This window comes from Girardinichthys multiradiatus, chromosome 17 (assembly GCF_021462225.1).
Source record: "Girardinichthys multiradiatus isolate DD_20200921_A chromosome 17, DD_fGirMul_XY1, whole genome shotgun sequence".
Lineage (NCBI taxonomy): Eukaryota > Metazoa > Chordata > Actinopteri > Cyprinodontiformes > Goodeidae > Girardinichthys > Girardinichthys multiradiatus.
In genome coordinates, this window is record NC_061809.1 from 27,050,253 (window position 1) to 27,068,965 (window position 18,713).

At 40.9% G+C, this 18,713-nt stretch overlaps 1 protein-coding gene across 3 annotated transcripts in view; it reads left to right on the top strand.

Annotated features, from left to right (window-relative positions):
- Positions 1-1,476: 1,476 nt before the first annotated feature.
- The window catches only part of LOC124883040 (thyrotropin-releasing hormone-degrading ectoenzyme-like), a 344,041-nt gene continuing 326,804 nt past the window's right edge, over positions 1,477-18,713 (top strand). For 2 of the 3 annotated variants that reach the window (XM_047389880.1, XM_047389882.1), the window contains exon 1: positions 1,508-1,591. The gene's annotated coding sequence lies outside the window, so the exon portion shown is untranslated. Of the gene's footprint in view, positions 1,592-18,713 lie in introns of all 3 variants that reach the window. The other variant, XM_047389881.1, reaches the window with a different exon arrangement.

Below are 18,713 nucleotides of genomic sequence, written 5' to 3' on the forward strand. Positions count from 1 at the left end.
CTGGCACCTGCTCACAGTGCCAAAACCACTGGTAAATGGTTTACTGACCATGGTATCACTGTGCTCAATTGGCCTGCCAACTCTCCTGACCTGAACCCCATAGAGAATCTGTGGGATATTGTGAAGAGAACGTTGAGAGACTCAAGACCCAACACTCTGGATGAGCTAAAGGCCGCTATCGAAGCATCCTGGGCCTCCATAAGACCTCAGCAGTGCCACAGGCTGATTGCCTCCATGCCACGCCGCATTGAAGCAGTCATTTCTGCAAAAGGATTCCCGACCAAGTATTGAGTGCATAACTGTACATGATTATTTGAAGGTTGACGTTTTTTGTATTAAAAACACTTTTCTTTTATTGGTCGGATGAAATATGCTAATTTTGTGAGATAGGAATTTTGGGTTTTCATGAGCTGTATGCCACAATCATCCGTATTAAGACAATAAAAGACCTGAAATATTTCAGTTAGTGTGCAATGAATCTAAAATATATGAATGTTAAATTTTCATCATGACATTATGGAAAATAATGAACTTTATCACAATATGCTAATATTTTGAGAAGGACCTGTACATGCTTTTGGAACAAAACTCACTTGCGCTTGAAAAAAACAAACTTTAGCAAAAGAAAAAGAATCCCAGAGCATGATGCTGCCACTGGCATTTTGTCATAGTGATTGTGATGTTCTTTTGGTGATGATTAGTCTTGTTTTTGTGCAAAACATACCTCATGAGGTTTAAACGCTGCCTTTTTTAATTAACGACTATGGAAGCCTTCTCCACAGTCCAGACTTGTGAAGATTAAAGGAGATTATCACATTTAGAAGAACCAATATCTTTCAGGGTAACCTCTGGAATCAGTGGTCTATGGTCATGCAGCTCAGACAAAGTCAACCTATGACAGATATGAACGGTGTCAAACCCTTTCAGGACAAACCTTTGCAGAGTGACTGCTAATGCGACCAACCTTCAGCATGCATTAAATCTATTCCAATGTTTTCTTTTTATACCTTTTTACAAATTCCCATGAATGCTTTAAGACTTGAGTTGGGTCAACAACGATGTTTGTGAAAAAACTGTTAGCACTGATGATTGCAACATTGATGTTTCTGAAACTTAGAGGGTGGTATTGGAATGAACTGGGTTGAATTTCACCTATTTGAATCTAAACTGTCTTGAGATATCATTTTGTTGTAATTTGACTTTATATAAATAAACTGGATAGTGTTTTTGTATGATAAATGGAATAAATCTGGCAGAAAGGAGTGTAAATTTCAGTAAGAGCATCTTTCATTTAAAACAATGAGGATTTCTGTTCTGTGTTTTTCCAAACCTTAAAAAATGAGTCACACTCTTTAGAGACTAGCAAAAAAAGCAGATCTATAAAAAATAAAAGAGAAGCAGCTGCTGCTGATATTAGCCAAAAAAGTCAGGGGTAAGATGCCAGGGTCCATGGTGGGAGGATAATTAGAGGATTGGGAGCAGGTGTTCCCATCAGGTCAGGGGATGGTTGAAGGCAGGAATGATTCAGGACAACTGCTGTGCAGGAAGAGCGAGTTTCTGGAAAACCAGTGACGGCAACAGGCCTTGTAATGTGGGTAAACCATTTACTGCCTTCACAAAGTTGTTATCTGAAGATATTTTCAGCACTTTTGATCTCTCGAACTGTGACTGATTGCTTGCTCTGGGTGCTAAAACTGATGTTTTGCAGTGTGATGAAATATGATTGATCTTGTGCAATGTTTCTGGCCAATTTGTTCCTCTCTTTGTGGAGTTTTGGCTTTATTGATTATATTGGTTTTACGTGGATCCCTGGAACTGCCATTTTTGGTACTTTTGATCTTAATTTTTGTGTCTAGAGCTGATGCAGGAACACAGTTGGTCTTCCGGAGGTAAACTTAGGGTGTGAATAAAACTTCTATTTTGGTCTTGCTTACCTCTTGGCGGTTTGGGCTGTAGAGGCTCAATGCTAATTTAGCCCCAGACCTGCCAGTGGCTGCTATTCAACCACAGGTGGGCTCAAGGTCTCCTGCTTCGTGTTTTTCTGCATGTTCAAATCTCCTTGCAGCAGTTCACCTCACACTGCTGTGATGCTTAAACGTTTTTCTGCAGAGATGTTGGCTTAGTTTTGTGTCACGTCTATGATGCCACTGTTTCTAGGTTTCTGTAGATGTGCTTTCAAGTCCCTGAACTGTATTTTCTCTGAATATTGGACATACCTTGTTTCTTCGTTGAGTAAAATGTAGCTTGTGTTAGATGTTCCAAGATATTTTATTAAAGCAATTAAAGTAGAACTGGATAAATCTATGTGACAGGAAATAAAACAACCAATCTTCATCTATGCACAAGATGTAATAGCACTCAGTCAACCTATATTTCTTAACCGTTTTAAAAACAAGAGCAACTATTTTTGACATGCGATGGAATTATATATAAAATTTTTGTTAAAAGTTGTGTTTAGTGTTTGTTAGAAAATCAAATAAAAAAAAAAGAAGAAGGAAAGCAGAACGTCATCAGCATAAAAGTGTAAGGAGATTTGCGGATTGATTCTGAGAAATGACTTTAGGAAAGCAAAAATAAAACGGGACCAACAACAGGACCCTGTGGAGCTCCATGCTAATTTAAAAAAACAATTTTTATATTTTTGTGACCAAAATGTTTCTAATTGATAAATAAGAAGTAAACCAGACTAAAACTAAGTTATTGACATCCGAAGGTTGAACGTAAGGACTTATTTAAGGTAAGAAATATTACAGATTCTCAAGCATCAATGCAAAATAAGAGACTCTGAGATCACATTTAGTAAAGTGAGCAGGCTAAATGTGTTGGTCATTGGAAGCTTCTAAAAGCCCTTGTTTAACAACAATTTCAATAATTTTTACAATATCTGGAAGTTTAGAGTTTAAAATGATGAATCATTTTGATAGAGATTGGGATTTTTTAGTTTGCTCATTAATCATGAAACCTTAAACATCTTACTGTACAATACATGCTCAACATTTAACAGAGATTTTGTTCCTACTAAGTAGGAGTCAATTATGTTTCTATTCATCCATCCAATGTGTTCTGCTTATCTGTAATACGTCTGTGGGGAAACCGGGTTCAGAATTGAGGCAGATATATTTATCTCTGGGTCCAGTTCTTCCCCTTGGCAACTTGTCCCCCTATACCCCTGGTTGCTGTTTTTTCTGTCCTAGTCCTATTTTATGCACTTAATCATAGCAATTAGTTTTTCTCTTTTGATAAATTATGTTAATAATCATAACAATACTCAAATCTTATCATTTCATTTTATTCTGTTTCATCCAATAGACTCTTATGAAATACTAGAGATTGTGATCAAAATAACTCTGGAGAGCCCCCTGCTGGGAGATGATATTCATTGATACTTAACCACATTTCCTTACAGCGGTTTATAGAAAATTACTACATCAAGGAGCAGGCAGAGGCTGACACAGGGTTGGTACATAACATCCCCTGAAAGAGTTTTATTTATCTCTGTATTTGGGAAACTTTGGGGGTGGAAGCAGCAGTACAGAACGGTGAAGGAGTAAAATGTCCTGCATCCTCCCAAGATAATCTCTCTAGCTCCTGGGGCACCAAAATAAGTTGTAGTCCTTCCATGGAGTTCTGGGTCTTCTCCAGGTTTCTTCCAAGTGGAACATACCTGGATTTCCTCTAAAGGGAGGCAACCAGGAGACCTTCTGATCAGATGCCTAAACCACCTCAGTTGACTCCTTTCGATGCAAATAACCAGCTGCTCCATTATTTCCTCCAGAAGACTGAGCTTCCAGCCACTCTACAGAGGAAACTCATTTCAACTTTATTGATCAGAATCTAATTTGTTCCCAAATTAGTCAATTCTGAGCTCTGACTGTTGAACCTTAGATTCTGGAGGAGCAGTGAAGCTTTTGTCCTGGTTGTGGAACAGTGGTCCAGATCTTTATCGTCACCAAGAAATTCAGGCAGTCATTAGGATTTCATTGTCCAGTTAAAATGGGTTTTGTGGTTCTTTAAGGGATTATTCCCAGGGTGGGTTGGACTTCTTCAGCTTCTCTTCCTGTGTGCTGTGAACATGGACAGTTCATATAGAGGGGTGTCTAATTTATTTGTTACCCTCATGGTCTCAGCTTTGCTATTTAGATGATGTGGCTCTGCTGGCACCTTTAAACCCTGACCCACAATATGATCCAAGCTGGAAGAGGTTTACCTCTTTAAGTATGTTGGTGTTTTGCTCCCGGGTGATAGAAGAATGAAGCAGGAGATGGTCTTCAGTAACGAGGGTGCTTCTCTGGTTGGTTGTGATGAAGTTACCAAGCTAGAAGGTGAAGCTGTTACATTTTTTGTGAAAAACAATATAACATTTTTTTTTCTAGGATTTCATTGCTAGGGAATGAAGAGGGGGGAAAAAAAAAATCAAATGACAAAAGCGGTCTACTCAAAATATACAAAAATTAATCAAATAAATAAAGGACCACAAAGAGCTGCAGTATTTTTTTTGAATTGTCTGCAGACAAATGACTGCAAAGTGAAATGTTGTTCTGAGTGAGCTTTTCTACCAGTAGATGGCGGTAAAAACCAGAAAAACTGATGGTAGAACTCTGAATGTTCAGAGGATACTATCAGAGGTCTTTGTTTTTTAAGTGTCTCTGTATATTTAAGGTGAATCAATGTTGATGTTTTTGTGAAGCTGAAAACTCTGTCAGGCTTCTATCTGTTGCTTGTGATTTGATTGATGATCTGAACACAGCAGCAGCTCAGGAATCATGTCCTGTCTAATCCTCCTCCTTCCTACTGCTGTCGGCTGAGCTGGATGCTCCAGTGTTCGGTGAATGTGTCTTTGTTTAGGGTGGTTGTGCTCTGTCAAACTTGATACTGCTATGATACAGCTTTTCAAACCTGTTCAGGCTCTTTGGGAAGGACGCTTGGACCGCATTCCAACAGATCCGGATCCATAGAAAGGTCCTTGCTGCTCTTCCAGTCAGTTTAGGGTAGTAACAAATTATTTTATCACACATTTGCAGAGAGATGCAGATGTGTGATTTAAATGTTGAATTTAGAAGTGGATTGTTAACAAAACATTTTTATGGGGATATGCAGCAGGAGGTTTTATTTACCTTTTGATTCACACTTTTTCTCTTTTAGTTAAAGTTAATTTAATCTCCCTTTTGATTCATCTTCTAAATAGTTTTCATATGCAGAATGTCTGTTTATGATGCATTTTTCTTGCATTCTGTCTAGTGCTTTTGTCACTTTTAAAGTTCAAAGGTAATAAACCAAAAAAAATCATAATCAAATAAAGACACTAAAGTCACTAAGTCAGCCTTCTATCACCTGAAGAACATATCCAGGATAAAATTTCTTGTAAAAACTCATCCATGCGTTTGTCGTTAGTGGAATTAATCACTGCAACAGTGTCGTCACAGGTCTGCCTAAAAGTCTGTCAGTAAGTGCAGATGATCCAGAACGGTGCTGCCTGGTCCTCACTAGACCCTAGAAAGTAGAGATCAGCCCAGTTCTAAAGTCCTTCTACTGGCTCCCTAGACCTCGGAGAATAGACGTTAAATACTTCTTTTAGTTTATAAGTCACTGAATGGCTCAGCAACAAAATACATTAAAAGATTTACTGCTGTTGTGTTAACCTTCCAGACCACTCAGGCATACTGGTTCAAGTCTACTCTGCATCCCCAGAATCAGAACCAAATAAAAACTGTGAAGCAAAAGCAAATAAAATTATGTGGCAAAGAAAAATTTTGAAGTAACTCAAAACATCTTCTGCTTTTCAATTATTTAAATTGACTGTGAAGGCCAGGTCATCTGGCGCAGCACCCCATCACTCTCCTTCTTGGTCAAATAGCCCTTACACAGCCTGGAGGTGTGTTTGGGGTCATTGTCCTGTTGAAAAATAAATGATGGTCCAACTAAATGCAAACCGGATTGAATAGCATGCCGCTGCAAGATGCTGTGGTGGCCATGCTGGTTCAGTATGCCTTCAATTTTGAATAAATCTCCAACAGTGTCACCAGCAAAGCAACCCCACACCATCACACCTCCTCCTCCATGCTTCACGGTGGGAACCAGGCATGTAGAGTCCATCCGTTCACCTCTTCTGCGCCGCACAAAGACACGGTGGTTGGAACCAAAGATCTCAAACTTGGACTCATCAGACCAAAGCACAGATTTCCACTGGTCTAATATCCATTCCTTGTGTTCTTTAGCCCAAACATGTCTCTTCTGCTGGTTGCCTGTCCTCAGCAGTGGTTTCCTAGCAGCTATTTTACCATGAAGGCCTGATTCACACAGTCTCCTCTTAACAGTTGTTCTAGAACTCTGTGTGGCATTGACCTGTTCTCTAATCTGAGCTGCTGTTAACCTGTGATTTCTGAGGCTGGTGACTCAAATGAACTTATCGTCCGCAGCAGACGTGACTCTTGGTCTTCCTTTCCTGGGGTGGTCCTCATGTGAGCCAGTTTCTTTGTAGCGCTTGATGGTTTTTGCGACTGCACTTGGGGACACTTTCAAAGTTTTCCCAATTGTGCGGACTGACTGACCTTAATTTCTTAAAGTAATGATGGCCACTCGTTTTTCTTTAATTAGCTGCTTTTTTCTTGCCATAATACCAATTCTAACAGTCTATTCAGTAGGACTATCAGCTGTGTACTGCATCCACCTCCTGCACAACACAACTGATGGTCCCAACACCATTTATAAGGCTTGAAATCTCACTTATTAAACCTGACAGGGCACACCTGTGAAGTGAAAACTTTCAGGTGACTACCTCTTGAAGCTCATCAACAGAATGCTAAGAGTGTGGAGCAGTAATCAAAGCAAAAGGTGGCTACTTTGAAGAACCTAGAATATAAGACATAATTTCTGTTGTTTCACACTTTTCTGTTCAGTATATAATTCCACATGTGTTAATTCATAGTTTTGATGCCTTCAGTGTGAAGCTACAATATTCATAGTCATGAAAATTAAGAAAACTCTTTGAATGAGAAGGTGTTTCCAAACCTTTGGTCTGTACTGTGTGCATGTATATATGTGTGTGTGTATGAGAGAGATTTATTTAGATTTATTTTCTACTACAGAAATGTGGACAGTATGTCCATGTTCTGTACAGTATACACCTTCTGTACTTCAGTCAGGGTTCCCCTTGCATGAATTGCTGCAGCGAGGCATAAAGGTGATCAGCTTGTGGTTCTGGTGAGGTTTTCAGGAAGCCTTCAACTCGTCTGGAGTATTGGTTCTGGTGTCTCTCGTCTTCTTGACAATACTCCATAGGTTCTCCGTGGGGTTTTAGATCAGTTTGCTGGTGATACCATGGTGATTAAAGCAGGTGTTGGTATGTTTGGCAGTGCTCTAAGATTTCCTGGTAGATGGACTCAGGCTTTCTAGACTCTGGGGTCTTGATTTCCAAATTAAATGCAAACTTTATTTTCATCTGAAAAGAGGAATGTGGACCACTGAGCTTCTCCTCAGCCTGGTTTAAAGGGTTCTGAAGTTGTCTCTGGTTCAGGAGTGGAATGCAACAGAATATCCAGGGGTGGATTTAAGAAGATGACTGGACCTGGGCTGGAGCAGGTTTTGGAGCCCGACCCACGCAAGTTCTTTTGCATTACAATAGATTGATAGTTGGGTAAACATCAACTTCAAGGCTGTGAAAATGGTAAGCATTCCTGTATTTGTCATTCCCGTAAACTTCCCTATAAATGGAGCATTTGTTCTAGTAATCTCTTTATCCTCATAGTAAAAAGCCTCTAATATTACAGTAAGTACGCCAGGCCAGTGTGTGGTGACATAAATCACTGAAATACAGCAAAAACACAGGTGGCATAGTCATATGTTTAAAGCTTGCTGATGTTTCATTTCATCTTCTTTGGATTGAGTGTAACGTAGGACTACGTTATTGTTTTCAAATTGCTACGTATTCGTCGTTTAGATGAAAATCCACCACATTAGAACTACTCACAGTCATATGGGCTTAAGTTTTCTTTGGAAACCGATAAAATACAATAATAAAACCCTCGCTAAAGTTCAACCCACAGTATAGCTCGTGTCCTGGAGTGGTCTGTGTGTGGTGGCTCTAAAACCTCTGACTCCACCTGCAGTTCTTATGAATCCCACCCAGAGTGTCCAATCAAGACTGCAGTTTTCCATGTAGCTCATGCACCTTCTCGCAGCTTATCTCTGGTTCGTTCTGATTCTACTTGTATCCTGTCTTTAGCAAGAGATACAGACTCAATACATGAGGAGAAATATTTAAAGCAGAAATTGATTTAGCAGGATTAATTAAAAGGGTTTCAAACTGGACAGAATGAGCTTCTCATGTTAAGGGGGGTTACGGTTCCACCAGTCAAACCCAGGCATCCTTCTCCAGCTCTTTCTGAGGAGTCCCAGTGTGGTCCTAGGCTGGTAGAGACCTTTAGTTCCTGCAGTGTTGCATCCTAATTAAGAGCTGTCCAGCTTCTGTCCTTAAGAGCTTGTGTCTTGAACATGATCAAATGACTCACCTGATCAAATGACTAGTCCATTACTGGGCATCTCTACATCTTGATGACATACTGAGGCTTTCAGCCATACGTGTTGGTGTTGGAGTAGGACTGTATCGAAAGCATGAAGGACTCCCCTTTCTTGTTCAGGTGTGCCCAGAAACCCTCCAAAGGGAAGTGTCCAGCAGGCATTCTGATTCGATTCTTGAGAAACCTCAGCTGATGCTTTCAATGTGGAAGAGCAGTGACTCTGCTTGAAGCTCCCTCCAGATGATGGAGATCCTCAGCCACCCTGCACAGGAAGCTTATTTCAGGCACTTGTATCCAGGTTCTGTATCTTTCGGCCACCATCCATATCTCCTGGCCCAAAGCAGCATCCTCATTACAGCAGCCAAAGCTCTGATCCGCCTTTCATCTGCCAGTCAATCCTGTCTTCCCTCCTGGAAAAACTCAAAAAGGTACTTGAGTTCTCCCACTTGAGGCAGAGACTCATTCTCAACCCAGATGGAGCAGTTAACCTTTTCCAGCCATCTTAGCTTCTTCTCACGAAGATGCAAACTGATCCGGGGCATGTTGAAGTTGTGTAGTCTTCATAGTTTCGGTAGTAAAAGCACCTCTGTCTTAGCTTTTCTGACCTGTAAAGAATCTCATGATGATGCATGTTCAGGGTGAATGCCACATTCAACAAATGCCTGGAAAAACACCTCACATTTTATCACTGACGGCAGATCCTGAGCCATGTAATCAAGCCAAGAGGCATGATTAGTGTTAATGAATCCACATGCATATGGAGTCAAATTGTCTGCCAGAAAAACATGCCAAATATCAAGAATGCATGAAATTTCATTGCCAGTTTGGGTCAGACGTTGATTAAATCCTGGCATGCCGGTAATAAATGTCGATCTAAATTTGCTTCCTTGACTGCGTAAAGCAAACCGTACAGGAACCATGTTACATAAATTTGAAGTTATTTTCTGTGCTCGGGTTAGATTGAACTCTCATTAACCTAACTGTAAATTTATAATTAATGTCATGCTGTCTCAAGCAGCTGATAAAAGTAGAGATCTTGAAAATTATGTAAAACTCTTTTGAGTTGTCTATAGCTTAGACTTGTAGGAGATGATTCTTGATTCTAGAATTGTGCCGCTCAAGGTGGCAGCAGGTTGGAGTAGCTCTGTTACTTTTGATTCTGATTTATTCTTTTTTGGGAACTATTCCCCTTGTGGTGGATACAGTTGATTTTTTTTTGGATGACTGTCCACTCCAGTGTCAGATGCTGTGCAGCTTGGAGGATTTTTCTTGATACTTTCTATTTTTGGACATTTGTTATGATGCATTGCCATGGCAACGGGGTTGTTTCTTACAACTGGGAGCAGCTGATTAATATTTCAAAAGCTCAAATAATACTTCAACTACAACCCCAAATCCCTGATGAGTTGAAAAGGAGATGCCGTGGATGCAGAGCAGGAGCTAAGAGAAGAGAGAGAAGGAGGAAGTTCAAACCATCTCTTCCATTGATTATGATGGGCAATGTGAGATCGTTGGGAAACAAGTTGGATGAACTCCAAGCCCTACAAAGGACCCAGCCAGAGTACCAGGCATGCAGTATTATGTGTTTTACTGAGACATGGCTGCAGGATCATATCCCCGACTCCAGCGTCTCTCTGCCGGGCGTTTTAACCATACGAGCAGACAGAGATTTAAAGAGGAGCAGCAAATGTGAAGGAGGTGGACTGGCAGTACTTGTGAACAACAGATGGTGTAATCCAGGACATGTTACTGTGAAGTGTCATCTCTGCAGTCCAGATATTGAACTGTTGGCAGTAAGTTTTCGTCCATATTATTTACCCAGAGAGTTCACCAGTGTTATTTTGGCAACACTTTACGTTCCACCTTCCGCTGTTGCTGACACTGCATGTGATGCCATCAGCTCAGTTGTTGCTAAGCTACATACACAAAACCCCAATGCTTTTGTGGCAATTTCTGGTGATTTTAACCATGCTTCACTCTCTGCTACACTTCCAACGTTTCAACAGTTTGTCAGCTGTTCTACCAGAGAAAACAAAACATTGGATTTGTTTTATGCAAATGTCAAGGACTCGTACATCTCTACAGCAAGACCTCCTCTAGGCAAATCAGATCACAATCTTGTTTTTCTCTGCTCGAAATATAAGCCCCTTGTTCAGAGGCAACCTGTAATAAAGAGGACTGTGAGAAAATGGTCACATGAAGCTGAAGAAGCTCTGCAAGGTTGCTTTGAGGTTACAGACTGGGACGCACTGTGCCAGCCACATGGAGAGGACATCAATGCCATGACTGAGTGTGTAACAGACTATATAAACTTCTGTGTGGATAACATCATCCCCACCAGAACCGTGAGATGTTTCCCCAATAACAAACCTTGGATCACCAGTGACCTGAAGGACCTGCTTAACACCTCCTGTCTTGTTCCGGTACCAAAGAAAACTCACCCATCAGTCCTCAATGACTATAGACTTGTTGCCCTGACATCTCACATCATGAAGGTCCTAGAGAGACTCCTGTTGGCCCACCTGAGTAAGCAAACAGTAAACCATCAGGACCCCTTTCAGTTTGCTTATCGCTGTGGAGTTGGAGTTGAAGATGCCATCATACACCTGCTTCAACAAACCCACTGTCATCTGGACAAAGCCAGTAGCACTGTGAGGATCATGTTCTTTGATTTCTCCAGTGCATTTAATACAATCCAACCTGATTTGCTTTGTCAGAAACTCCAGAAGACTCAGGTAGAGGCCTCAACAATCTCCTGGATCAAAGACTACCTGACAAACAGACCACAGTTTGTGAGACTGAAGGGTTGTGAGTCTAACCAGGTAGTCAGCAGCACAGGAGCACCACAGGGGACGGTACTCTCACCATTCCTTTTCACTCTGTACACCTCGGACTTCCAGTACAAGACAGACTCCTGTCATCTGCAGAAATACTCGGATGATTCAGCAGTCGTTGGTGGATCAGAGATGGAGAAGAAGCTGAGTACAGGAAGGGGGTGGACCAATTTGTGGCATGGTGTGGAAACAATCATCTCATCTTGAATGTGACTAAAACAAAGGAGATGATTGTAGATTTTAAGAGAAACAGGAATAAGTCAAAAACTATTTCTATCATGGGAGAAGAAGTGGAGGTGGTGGAGGAGTATAAATACCTCTGTGTTCATCTGGACAACAGACTGGAGTGGAGATGCAACTCTGAAGCCATCTACTAGAAGGGACAGAGCAGACTGTACTTCTTGAGGAAGCTTAGGTCCTTTGGTGTTTGCAGCAAGATGCTGCATATCTTCTATAAGTCTGTTGTGGAAAGTGTGATCTCTTCTGCCATCATCTGCTGGGGAAGCAGCATCAGAGCCAGGGACTTAAAAAAGTTCAACAAGCTGACAAAAAAGGCTGCCTCTGTTCTGGGGACTCCTCTGGAACCTCTGGAGATCATTGTGCAAAGAAGGATTCTTCATAAAATGAAGAACATTATGGAGAACCCTGAGCATCCTCTTCATGAGACTGTCCTACAACAACAGAGTGTCTTCAGTCAGAGGCTTCTTCAGATCTGCTGTAAGACGGAGCGCTACAGGAGATCCTTCCTGCCCACAGCCATCAGCATCTACAATGGCTCTTTGAGGAAACCTTCATAATATGAGCTATAAAAACATTTAATTTCCCTTTGGGATCAATAAAGTATTTTTGAATTGAATTGAATTGAATATTGTCTTTTGTCAAACAATCCCATGTCTTTCCTTTAGCCTACCCAGGATATCTGTGGTGCAGAACTCAGGGATGAGAAGCTTAGAAGGGAAAGGTGGTGTTATTTAGAGAGTTAGACGAAACTTTTAATTACTGTATGTGGCTGTCTTTCCATCACGATGACTTCTGTTTGGATTTTTTAATAATGGAAAGTTCTAGAGAGGGTTTTAGCAACTGAATTTTAAGTCTCCTAAAACATGAGTCAGATGATTGACTGCATAGGTCAAATGGTTGCTCACAGGTTGAGTAGCATTCTGATTATTATTATAAAAATTGCTTAAGTCAATACTCTTAAATGCTAACAATATATGTTGTTGTTGTTTTTATTAGAAAATGCCACTGCACCCAAATAATTGCCCTGGAAGAAGAATTGCACATAAATAACGATTTTAAACACAGTTGCCTGCACATTTTTAGCTCCATGAGGCCCTCAATGAACAATATCCCTAAGAGAGGTTTTTCATACCATTGTTTCATGTTTTTTGTCTTAACAGGATGTCCTTGGTCCCCATAAATGAATAGTTTCCAGCGCTGCTTACATTTAGCTCCTCAAGGCTCCGTTCTAGGCCTGGTCTGTTTCCGTTTATAAAATTCTATTCAGAATAACAGCCCAACATCACCAACAAGATCAGATAACTTATTTTGGAAGAAAGTAGATTTCTACATGACAAATGATGTACTAACAGTCACAACATACTTGCTGCTGATTCTGTGTAACTAAATCAATAATTAAAAGACGTGTGTTAAAAATCATTGCAGTAGGGAGCTCAGTCAGTGAAATGGAAACCAAAACCAGAAGGATTTGGAAGGAAACTAAAAACCACTGCAATGGATCCAAGAAAAAAACTAAATGGCAAAGATTATGATCAGCCAGTGATCAGCTCCAGGCTGTAAAATGTACAATAAGAGATGTACTGTAGGCCCCGGTACATTTTATTGTACTGGGGCAACACAAAGTTTCTCCGATGATGCCCCAACACTGAATTCAAGCCACAGGACACTGTGAAGCAGTGGGTCATGGATCAGTTTAGAAACATAAAAATAGTGTAACCATTGCCTTATGTTGACCAACAAGATTAAGGTTATTGAGTGCTCAACTCAATTCCCGGACCTAAATCCAATAGAAAACTAGTGGGGTGAAATCAAATATGCCATTTCTGAGAAATAACTAGAAATGCAGAAAGATTTTGGAATATAGCCCAGTCTGGACTGGACTTATACCTACTCACAGATGCCAGAAGTTGGTTGACTCAATGCAACAAAGAAGCAGTCCTCACAAACAGTGGTTAACTAACTATATTAGTTCCGTTTAACACTGGAAATCTAAATCTTCAAGAAGTTTTCAACTGACGTGGCCATTTGTTTAACTGACCTCATTCTCTTTCCACAGCGTATCAATAAATTAGGAAAATCTTTTATGCTTGAGTTGAAGCTAGAATGTGCAGTGTTCCCAATGCATTTGCATGCATTGAAATAAAATTTCAGAATTTTGATCTTTACGTGGTATTATTTTGATCACAACTGTACATACTGGTTATAGATCCAGTTTTTTGAAACCTTTACCGGTGTTTTGCTAACGATATTCAGATTTTTCTGCCTACAATTACAAAGAGGTTCCTTTTAAAGCCTTTTTGCTAGAGGGTCTGAAGAAATCAAGTCTTGGTGGCAGTGCATTTTTTTAAAAACCTTGGTGTTAATTTGACACATCCTGATGTCTCAGTGCTGCAGATTTTCCTGTGGAATCAGCTCAATAAATTCAGGCTAGAAGTCTTAATTTAGGTGCTGCAAAGACAGATTTTGCAAGACACCAAGTTACAGGACAGCCGTAGGATTGAGGCTAAAGTCAGCTGTTACTCTATAGTCCCTTGCTGTTGATGACTTGATTACATCCACCTTTCTATGAAATTTAATTCTCCACAAGTGTAGAGTGTAGACATTTGAGCATGGACTGATCGTTGCAGAAGTGAAACCGTCACTCTTTTTGATTGTAGTGAGAGCAGCGACTGAAGGCAGATTCTACACCAGGAGTGTTGACATAACGTGCTTGGAGGATAGGCAGTGCACTATTGTTGTGATAAGGTTCTAGACTAATCATGACCTTTGAATCCATGCTCTGAATTCTTGACAACCATTTTGATTGGTTTATTGCAGGGGTGTGCAACGTTTTTTGGCTAAAATCTTGTTGATCAACTGTAAGATTTTGTTGGCACATATGGTGTTTTAGCTAATCTGACACTCAAATAATCCCTAAAGTTGAGGTGAAGTTTGTATCTCTGAGGAAGAGTGGAACAACTCAGACAGCCACACATGGTGAAAGATGCTCTGCTGTTTCATTTGTTTTAAATCTCTTCCTGCCAAGTGAGTGGGCGGGCCTCGGCTCACACCTGAGTTCATCGATTACAAACAGAACCTGGCTTCAGTCACTCTGCCTTGTTGGACCCCTTCATGAATTACATTAAAAACCCTCCAGTGATTCTGTGTGTGCTGACCCAGATTTCTTAATGACTGCACTAATGTGAATTTATAATGGCATTGACACCTCTTATATATTAGTAATGGCCTTTCTTTGTAATTTATTTTGTGCATGCAATAGTTTTAAATGGATGAACCAAGACAGATGGCACCTTTCTTGAAGTCTAGCTGACACTTGGGAGTAATGATGAGACAGTGAGAAAATGGTGGAAGCTAAATTTCCTTTTTTTTGTTGCTATCTAATCTGCTTTTGTCTCACCAGAGAGGTTTTCACATACATTAACATTTTAGATGTCATGACACAGAAGCACACCCAAACACAGAGAAACAGCACAACCGCTTTCCTAAATACTAATTATTTGAGGTTTATTGAACTCTGTTAAGTCTTGGAGATGCTGTGTAATGCATTTACCAGACATCCAGTGTCTGGTGACCCTCCCTCACTGTTTTGACTGACTGTTGAATGTTCAAAGAAGATAAATGGTAGCTACCATTTATCTTCTTTGGTGCTAATTCTAGATGTTCCTCTCAAGTTAAGTCATGTACACACCATGGTAGACGTCTAAGACAGTCAGGAGTGAACAGATGGACAGCACTGATCATGAAAGTTCCCCTGTAAATTGACAACTGGTGGCCTCTAAAGCCTCTTTTCCACTAGTACCTACTCAGCTCAACTAAACTTGGCTCTACTTGGTTTTGAGGGTTTTCCATTAAGTACCAGTACTAGGTACCTGATTGTTTTTTTTTGGTATCTTCTTGGTTGGTGTTCCAAGCAAGCGGAGTTGAGCTGTAAATGTGATGTCAAAAGACTTCCTTGCATTTGATTGGCCAAAGACTGCCCATCAAATGCGGATCCTACCCCTCCCACCCCCATTACACTCCCTGCCATCACACTCCCTGCCGGTGGCTGGTGTCCCTGTGTCCGGGGCTGGGCGCCCGGGTGTGTGTCGTCTCGCTCCCAGTGGCTGCTTGGTGTGGGCTCCTGGCTCTGTTGGGCCTCAACCGGGGGTTGATGTGCCCTTGGGTCTCTGGATCCATGGCTGGATCAGTCCAGTGTAGTTGGCTGCCGGCGCAGCCTGTGGGCTAGTCACTGCAGCTCCTTGGAGCTTCTGTACTGTGGCTGCTGGGTGGTTCCCCTAGGGCTCTTCTCTGGGGTTGGTCCTATGAGTGGAATTATACAATATCAAATAAGTTAAAACCTTTAAGGACTTAATGAAAATGTTAAAGGGAACCTTACTAGCCTATTCAGAACTTATTGTACAAGGTACCATCAAGTGCAGCATACCAAGGTGATGCTCTGTGTTTTCACCAGTGTTCCATTTGGGCCTGAACACCCTCAGCCAGATCATCAAAGAAGGGCTGCTGATACTAAGTTTGAAGTGGAACAATCAACAACCCCATCTGCTTGGATTACATGAAGAGGCTAAGACCAAGCAAGACATTGACATTCAAATGTTATTCTGTTTGAATTGGTGCCAACTGGTATTGAAAAAAAAGGTAAGGATGTGGTAGCTGAAAGGATTCTGGTACCAGAATGTAATTATGCAGACGTTGAGGACAGGCAACAGCCACCGCAAGGAGGCTGCAGGAAAGTTGGAGACAACCAAGTACCCACAGGAAGTGAATGGTAAGGACAAACTCCAAGTCATCAATACATATTCCCCACTATGCATCAGAGGCTCTGCTGATAGAATAGCATGGCCAAAGTAGGAGTTGAAGGCCACTGATATGAGGGATTGCTGCAATGTTAGCTTGATGCAGTTGTTGGGGTCATCCATTTTGGTCGGGCAGTTCGACATGCGCAGCTCAACAGATGTCACAGCTCTGCGTCACCCGGGATTATAAAACCCGCGGAAAATAAACTTTCGTTGCAATTTCCAGTGTGTCTCATGGAACGATGCATCGGTGGCGCATATCTGGAGAGACAAAAGCTCGCAGACGAACTTTTCTTCCACACGGCCTTTCCTAGCAGAGCTTAAAAGCTGGAATTCTGTCTGATACAAGAAGGTCAGAAGATTCATATACCGACCGAAGACCCCACCGACACTATGGCACAGGTGGAAACCCACTGACGTTTTATTTCCTTGTTGATTCAGTCGACTAAGCGGTTCTTCATATTTTCCCCTCTTGGACGGATGAGAAGTTTACCCTTTTTCTTCAGAGCTGACCCATCCTCAACCGGTGGAGAGGAGAAATCAACGAAATCAAGTAATTTCGTTCTTTTAAAAATAATAATAAATCTGATAGGTGCATTTGGAAGTCTAGGCAGGATGAGGCATAGTTAAGGTGATTTAGAATCACCAGTAGTTAATCCAAGGTATCAACTTGTTGCATGCAATACTGATTGAAGTGTTTTATGCTGAGCTGTTTGATTTGCTGTGCAAGTTGCGTGTTCATGGTTTTGTCCCGCTGATCCCAGAACAGCCAGGAGTTAGAGGTTGGACCGCTACTGCGGTCTGGGCCTCGTCTGACCACTCCTTTGTTCCAGTTTTATTACTGGAGTTTTCTACTGAGTTCCTGGCTCAATCAGCTGCTGGTGGCTAAGAACGCAGCCCACCGTCTACCAGCTGATCGCTGCAATCGAGACATCAGAACACCAGGACGGCTTCACTTTCCAAGTTAACCCAAATTGCACATTTTGTCAATGAAACCGCTGGTTTGATATTCATAGACACTCAACGCGCAGCTATTATTTCTTTTATTATTATAGGTAGCCATTTTTATACCCTTTGTGTGAGCCCCTTTGTGTTTGAGCCCATAATCACAGCATCAGAGGAGATCTCTGACTTCTATTCACAAGTAATGATTTTAGTTAGGAAATTATTTTTCTGAATAATGATTTTTAATTATAATTTTTGATAAATAATAACTAGTCCATAATCAAAATCGTTACATAGTTAATTGTCCACTGCAGCCAGATGTTCATTCAGGAGGAATAATTTCCTACAAACTCAGCGACTCCATGCAATCGACTCGGTTTCCAAAGATGGAAAACCTTTGCCAACTGGCTGCATTGACTGCATTGTGTTATACTGTAACTAGGATCATTTTGGACTTTGAGTCCGTCTATATGATTGGATTGAAATTATATCTCTGTATATAAATTTCATCTTTTGTTTTGCAAAGTGCCTTCAGACAACAGTTGTAAATCGGTGCTTAGTAAATAAACTGAGTTGATTTGGATTTTAATCAAGTCTGCATTCTTTGAAGTGCCTGGGAATTTCCTCTTGTGAATCGGTGCTTTATAAATAAACTACACTGAATAAATGTATGTGATAAAGAGGAAGGGGAAGTTTCTCCTTTTACAGTTTAATCTGATTCCCAGCTTTCATCTGCGGGCATGAATGATATCATTTATAATATGAAGTGCTTAAAGCTATTGCTCTCGTAGGCTTTCTTGGGAAACACTGAAATGCTGTTGGTTCTGATAGAAACAAGCTTACTTAGGTTGTTAAACCTCTGGGACCTGAGTTAGAACCAGGCGGGATTATGTTCCCATCTGACCTGGACACACCTTCTAATTCCTCACAGGGAGTGTTGAAATTCCCTTTTGAAATGAATGCAGTGGCTATTTCAGTTGGCTGTCCTCTGACTGTGTCTTTATTAAAAATAAGTAGGTATTTTCCTGATGACTACTGTGGAAATTGCTGGTATTTACTCTGAGAATGGTTCATAATGTCTGGTTGGTAGAGTGCTTCAGAGTTTATTTTTATTTTGCTTTTTAATGTTAAAGCCCACTCAGCAGGCTGGGAGCCTAAGAGACATGACGGGATGTACTTTCTTCTCCTTTCTAGTGTGTTGACAGCAGAATTATGGTTCTTTAAGTCCACATTCTTTTGCGGTTCGGTTTGATTTCTCTGCAAATAACACAGCTTTTAATGTCAAACAGAAGCTCCTGTTTTATGACGCAGTGAGTGGGCGCCGGTTGTCCTCAGTAAGTTGTCTAAGTCTTTGATTCATTCCCATTGTTTCTTTGTTTTTCCCA